Source organism: Pinus tabuliformis, chromosome 6 (assembly GCF_031772625.1).
Source record: "Pinus tabuliformis cultivar Carrire ecotype Pingquan chromosome 6, CPIR1, whole genome shotgun sequence".
NCBI lineage: Eukaryota > Viridiplantae > Streptophyta > Pinopsida > Pinales > Pinaceae > Pinus > Pinus tabuliformis.
This window is the reverse complement of record NC_142292.1, coordinates 1,513,875,189-1,513,882,942: the sequence shown is the minus strand read 5'-3', so window position 1 is coordinate 1,513,882,942 and position 7,754 is coordinate 1,513,875,189.

Below are 7,754 nucleotides of genomic sequence, written 5' to 3'. Positions count from 1 at the left end.
CTCCAAGTTTAATATGCTAAAGCCTTGTGAGGATCATTAGTCTGCTGCGAAAAGACTTCTAAAGTACTTGAGGGGAACTCAATACTTTGGACTCAAGTATACACAAGTGGATGACTTCAGCTTGATTAGATACTCTGATTCATATTTTGATGGAGATAAAGAAACTGGAGTATCTACTTTAGGTTATGTTATGAGTCTTAGATCATGAGTTGTCTTCTAGAGGTCACACAAACAATCAGTTCCATTAGGCTCCACAACTGAGGCAGAAAATGTGGCCGCCACTGAAGAAATGAAGGAAATTATGTGGCTCAGGAAAATTTTGGAAGATTTACGGGATAAACAAGTGCATTCAACTCCTCTTTAGATTGACAACACTTCTACACTAAATTTGGCCAAGAATCCAAAGTTCCAAGATTGAACCAAGCACATCAATACAAAGTATCATCTTATTCGACATCATTTTGAGGCCAAGACTATTCACCTACGACATTATTCCACAAATTAGTAGATTGAAAACATCTTCATCAAAGCATTTGGAAGAGAAAAGTTTGAAAGATTCAAAATGATGCTTGGACTCACCAACATCCCTTTGGATTAAAGGGCAAAATGTTGACACCTAATCTGAAAGGATTGGGATTATTATAATTATTGTAAATAGTTCAGTTATGAATTGGAGAAAACCAAGAGACCTTTGAATTGGAATCTGAAGAGTCTCTCCACTCATGTATATATTCATTATTTGGTTAATTCAATATACAAGTCACATTGTGGAGTTACTCACCTAGCATGACACATGCAATATCTATACAAGGCTAAAACTTATAAGAAAGAAACTAAAAATAGAGAAGCAACAACAATAGCAGCAAAATATAGAAATAGAATAGAAAAAGAGGATGAAAATTTAATATTAAACAAGGAGGTCAAGGAAAGAAAAATGGATGAATAATTCGTATTGGTCCAAGAAGAAGAATCACCAAAGAAGGTGGAAGAGGAAGCGAGAAAGAAGAGAGAGAAATAAGAGAAGAAAATGAAAGAGGATGGCAAAGGTTTAGGACGCATGGGAACTAGGAAAATATATCATAAAATTGTGTGCACCCCCTGAGGCACACCCATCATAGGTATCTATTTCCCTCTAGAAGAGATTTATTTCATGAAATTTACCTCTTTTAAGTCAAATGCAGTCACAGTTTTAGATCAAATTTTTTTTGACAAAATCAAAGGAAGAGTAGTGAAGAAATAACGTGAGAACCTAAAGCTATTGAGAGTTTCTAAACTCATGGTCATTATTGAGAAACCATTTATGGCATACATGAGAAAAAATATGACTACCACAAGATGTGTTTCTTTTTCCCAATATTTAACATTTAGCATTTGAAGCATGATTGACAACATTGAAGAATATACATAAAAAGTGGAAAATTTTAATTAAGAGATGGTTCATTACAAAGAAAACATTACTAACCTATCTAAGTTCAAATTTTCACCGTCAATCTTCAAGGTAAACTTAGCACCATTCAAAAGACAATGTGTTGGTTGTGGAGCTCAATTATCTTCTTGATTAAATGGTCATGTTTTCTAGCCACTTTTGGACCACGGTTCCTGATGGGGAATGTAAGGTGGATTGCCCCCTACTATTGTCACTAGGGGATTCAAGGTCATGGCAACAATTCGTTGGAGGCCCCCCATGCAGGGGTTCATGGGAAGCTCCCTGAAGAGAATAAATTTCCTTGCAAAATATTATAATTTCACAATCAATGTGGATTTTTTATCACTAGGTCATAGATCTGACAATAGAAGTTATGTTATGGTTTTTTTCCCTAGAAGGAAACCATCTTATTTTGTAAGGAAAGTGAATTTTGGATGAGTATTATTAAGAGATAATTGTGATTAATGAGTGAGGAGACCGTGAGAGAGCGAGGAGGAGGTTGCAATAAATATGTTGTAGTTTGTATCCCTTCATTTTATTGGATGGAATAAAAGGAGTGACTAATTGTTTCTCCGTGGATATAGCCCAAATTGGGTTAACCACATCTATTGGTGTCTCCATTTTATTGTTTCATTCTATGTTTTATTTCCACATTCATTTTTATTTTATTGCTCCAATATTTTATTCCTAACACAACATATGTAATGGCTATGAGTTCTAAACTCACATGACCTAGTTTCTCACTTACTCAGAGAACATCAAAGATAAAAGGGTTGTATTATAAGGAGCTCAAATCAATATGGATGAAATAAATAAATTGAAAATGAAGAGGACATGTCAAAGGAATTCACTGGAATGATTAGATGAGAATATCAATGTAATTATAAAGCCTTGGTAAATCATCTAGTAGCAAGCACATATAACTTAAAAAAGACATCACTGCTTTTGTGAACAAGTGCAAAAGTTTATACCTTGCTATATAAAAAATAACTAAAATATGCCACCTTCCATTACTCGAAGACATAGGGTCACCAAGGCTCATGACAAATGTAATTAACACCCTAGAAAACAATATTAGAAGCAAGAGAATCACAATTATGAGATGTAATTCTCACTATATTACTTTAGACATTTATAAAACACACTAGTGCTACATGCTTAAGGGATCACAATGTTCCAAAGCACCTTACATCTCTGTGTAGCCCCCTAACGTTGCGACATCAATACAACACCAAATATTCTTGTGTCATCAAATCAAAAATCCTAATTCACAACTTTCAAACCCTATCTACCCATACTATATTATGATAAACCACACAGATCATTAAATTATCTTTTGATCATTTAGTTCTTGGAAAATAATCATCCTATTACCAATATAAACATTATAACATTAATTTACAAACCAAATATTTTATACCAGTGCGTTTAATTTAAATAAAAAAAAAAAAGTAGTTTTATTATATCTTTCAAAATATTTCATATTCAATCGATATTGCGCTCTCTCTACATATTCATATTAAAAGTTAAATTAAATTTTTAATGATATTGTTATTAGATTTAATGTTTTGATTAAAGTTTTAATGACATTGTTATTAGATTTAATGTTTTGATTAAAATTGTATATCTCTTAAATTGGTTTTGAGCTTTATAACTTAGATGAGAGAGTTTGTAGACATTTTTAAAGAAATAATGTTTGAAAGGATGTTTTTTAATTAAAAGGTTTTGAGTTATGGTATAGGTAAATAATAATTTTTTTAATATTCAAAAATTAATTATGATTTGATATATTTATATTTTATAGTTATAAATATGATATTTTTTTTTGTAAGATTACATTTTTATCGTGTTTAATATAGGGAATTGAATCGAAGATTTTACATCAAGGAGTGCCTTAACAGAACACCTGATCACCATCTATCCAAAGCCTTATAAACAGCAATGATATTATTATTAAAAAAGTTACAATAAACTTTATGAAACTCATTTATATAGGATAAGACATTCTTAAAAAAAAAAAAAAAAAAAATTAAAAAAACCTTTTTTAATATATACTAAAAAGAAAATACATATTATTAATATTATTAACTTCATAAATAAAATGTTTCAAAATTTTAATTTTATCCTATACTTTGTGTAATAATTTATTTTATTAACAAATATAATAATATATTTATTTAAAAATATTATTATTTAATAATATTTTTAAAAATAAAATTATAATAATATATATGTTTGTATTTTTTTAATTTATTTTATTAACAAATATAATAATATATTTATTTAAAAATATTATTATTTAATAATATTTTTAAAAATAAAATTATAATAATATATATGTTTGTATTTTTTTTAAATTTTATAAATGTGAAAAAATTACAAACTGTAAAAATCTTTTAATAAATTTGATATTCATAATTTTATTTATGATAATGGTACTTGGACTAACCTCACGACATTTATGAACAAGTAATTTATAAAATAAAAGGGTGAGGTTGAATTTCCCTTTTTTAAGACATCTCATAGAGAATAACATAAAAAATAGCCACTTTTAATATAATAAAATTATAATGATATTATTATTTTATTTAAATATAAAATTAGTATTAAATTTTTATATTCATATTTATTTATAAAATTAAAATTTTATTTATTTATTTATTTCAATCCAATTTAATTTAGAAATTATAATGTTAATTATCAAAACTGATTCGTTTAACGTAATATCGAACCAGCCCACATACATATATATATATATATTGTTTAATCTTCATTAAAATTAGATATAAAATAGTAATATATTTGAATTTTTATTTTTCATATTTTAAATTTCAACTTTCCCATCTTTTTATTTATATCATTAAATAAATCAATTGAAAATTCAACTTTTAAAATATATATAAAAGAATTGATTATTAATTTATATTTATAAGAAAAATAATATATAAATTTTATAAATTGATGATGATGATGAGCTTTGTCCACTTTTTAATATAATAAAATTATAATGATATTATTATTTTATTTAAATATAAAATTAGTATTAAATTTTTATATTCATATTTATTTATAAAATTAAAATTTTATTTATTTCAATCAAGCATAATTTAGAAATTATAATGTTAATTGTTAAAACTGATTTGTTTAATGTAATATCAAACCAGCCCAATTATATATATAGATATAAATATAGATATTGTTGATCCTAAGTATAATAAAATGGTTGATAGTCAATTGATAACTCCTAAAACCAACTTACTCTTTAACTCTTTTACCATAATTTTTAAACCAAAAAACTAAACTCTTTTACAAAAAAAAAAAATATATATATATATATATATATTATAATATTAAATCTATTTCAATATTTTACATTTATTTTTAAAATTATTGGATTCTTCCCCCTTTATTTTTATATTAATTTTTAAAACAATATATGATTATCATCCTATTGAATCCCACACCATTTAGCTTTCATATTGATTGAATGTAAATACTTTATATTAAACTCGTGAAATTTCTAGAAACGGAAGAAGACAATGACATCTCACATTTCTTACATATGATGAAGCATTGAGAAAATCACATGAGGCTTTATCTTCGTATATATTATTTAATAAAAGTAAGAATATCACGTGAAACTCTATCTTCATATATATTATTTAATAAAAGTGATTTTACATTTTGTTAATATCGATAACATTGAGTATTGATTGCGCGTTATCATTATGTTTATTATTATTGGACTCAGTGATATTAAAGGAGAGATATTGTTAAGTGGGTAACAATAATATTATTATATTGTTAGTATATTAGATTTGAAAACAACATTATATAAACTTTTTAAGTAATTGAAAGGAATATTTGTTATTTTAATAAAAGTGAGGAAATTATATAAAGTTTTATCTTCATTATTTTTATGTTTATTATTATTGTATCTAAAGTCATACTTTAATATGAGAGATATTAATAAGTGGGTAATAATAACATTATTACTATATTGTTTTATGTTTATTATTATTGTAACTAAAGTCATACTTTAATATGAGAGATATTATTAAGTCGGTAATAATAATATTATTATAGTGTCATTATATTAGATTTGAAAATAAAATTATAATGATTTATATGTATCTTAATTGGGTTTATTTTAATAAATTGGAAGGAATCATTGTTATTTTTAACACTCATTTGAGTTTTTATAAGTGATTATGACTTAACAAAAGTCGAGACATCTTGACCCCACTCAAGTAGACTCTATCCTAAAGGGCACTTACTCTTCAAGCCTTATCACAACAAGCCAACATGTTCCTCTATGGGGATTGAAGCTAGGTGGAGAGGATAACAAACCAGTTTCCCAACCACTTGGCCTAAACTCACAAGACCATATTCGGTATATTGTTGTAATGGGTTTGAGCCCTGTTGAAAGGTGGGGCTTTTGGTTACATGGGAAAACAATTGATTTACATATATAGAAATACAATCTAGATAAAAAAAATCCCTTTTGATACCCTGGAACAAGATATTCACAATCTAAGGACTTAATGTAATACTCTCTTGTTAGGAGAGAATAATGCTAGAACCACAACTAACCAAGCTACTCTTCTAAGCAGTGATTGCAACCCTAATCCTCTTTGCCTAGATGAGGACCTTGTTTTAGCTATTAGATACAAAAGAATCTTGAAAGACTTGTCTCAGAATTTATTTGGTACTGAGTTAGTCTAGCTTTGTAGTTCTCAAGACCTTATAATTTGCAATGGTGTAATCAAGTGACCAAATTACAACTAGATGACTTATATTCATGGGCTTGATATAGTGTTTTGGATTATGTGACATTTGATATCCCCATTTCCAACTCAATTGTAAATTTTGACCTCTTAAATGACGATGAGCCTAACTCTGATCATAGACATTTAACCTTAAATCTAAACTTTACCATGCATGAGAGCCACATGTAAGAGAATTATGAGAATCAAATGAACCTAATTTTTGACAAAAGTAAAATGGATATCTTCTTAAAGGATTTATATGGGGATTCACATCTTAAATTATAAGGGTAACATCGAGAACATCTATCGTAAATTTATTACAGCCCTTTCCACTTCCAATAGAAAGTTCTCAAACATGGTGACACAAAAAAAGAATAATATAACTACCAACCTTGAATGATAATGGTTGTAAAGTTGTTAGAAAAGTGATTAGGGATGCTCCTAATGAATTTTTAAAGCTTGATAAGATAAATGCATACAAATTTCTTATTAAAATGAAGAAAATGTACCATATAAATATGATTCTATAAAGTTTTCAAGGAAAATTATAATTTCTAAACTAAAGAAAATAATATGATTCTATTGAAGGGCCATAATTCTTATCTTAAAATCCTTTATAACTGCCCTAATGCAATGGACACCATTTTGAAAACCATTATAGAAGATGATATCTTTTCTTTGGAAGACATTGATTTTTGGGTTAAGTGACTCACAAATGGGAAAGTTAAAGATATTGAAGGCTATCGAGCCAAAAAATTTAAAATGGGAGGGCCTATCCTCATCCCTCACTTACAAAACCTATTCAATTCAGCAGTGATGCAAGGCTTCCTTAAGCCTTGTATGTAGAGCCTCATTGTGCCTATATTTAAAAGTGGGGATATAGGGTCATTATGATTAGCCAAACTTTAGCCAAGTTGTGTGAATTTAATTTAGAAAAGAAGGTCAACTTATGGTTATAAATCAATGCTAAAAAAGATAAAATCCAAGTTGGATTTAGGAAACATCATTCAACTATGGACAACCTTGTTACTCTTATGACCATTACAAAGGAATGTCACAATAAATTAGTTGATCTATTATGTTGTTTCATTGACTTTAGAAAACCTTTTGGCACCATTCCTAGAACTAAACTGTGGAAGAGGATAGAAGAGATAACAGTTCCTACCGAGTTGATGATTGTTGTAACAAGGTTGTAAGAGAATGATATTTCCATTTTTAGGACCATTAAGGTTTGGTCAAAAGAAATTAAATGCAATATCAAAGTCAAGAAAGGGTGTGCCTCATCCCCTACCTTCTTTGGCATATATATTAATAAGCTAGAAGATCATCTATAAGTTGTGGGTTGTGTTGGCACCATGCTCACTGGTATAATCATAACTCTTCTCCTTTATGCTAAAAATAATTTTTTTGGAGAAGATAAATTACAATCTTGGCAAGTAGCTAAGAATCCTCTAAGATTTCTACTACAAGATGGGTATGACTATTAGAACTGAAAAAAGTATAAATTCATGATAACTAAATCCATAATGATCAGATATGATATTTACTATATGACAACA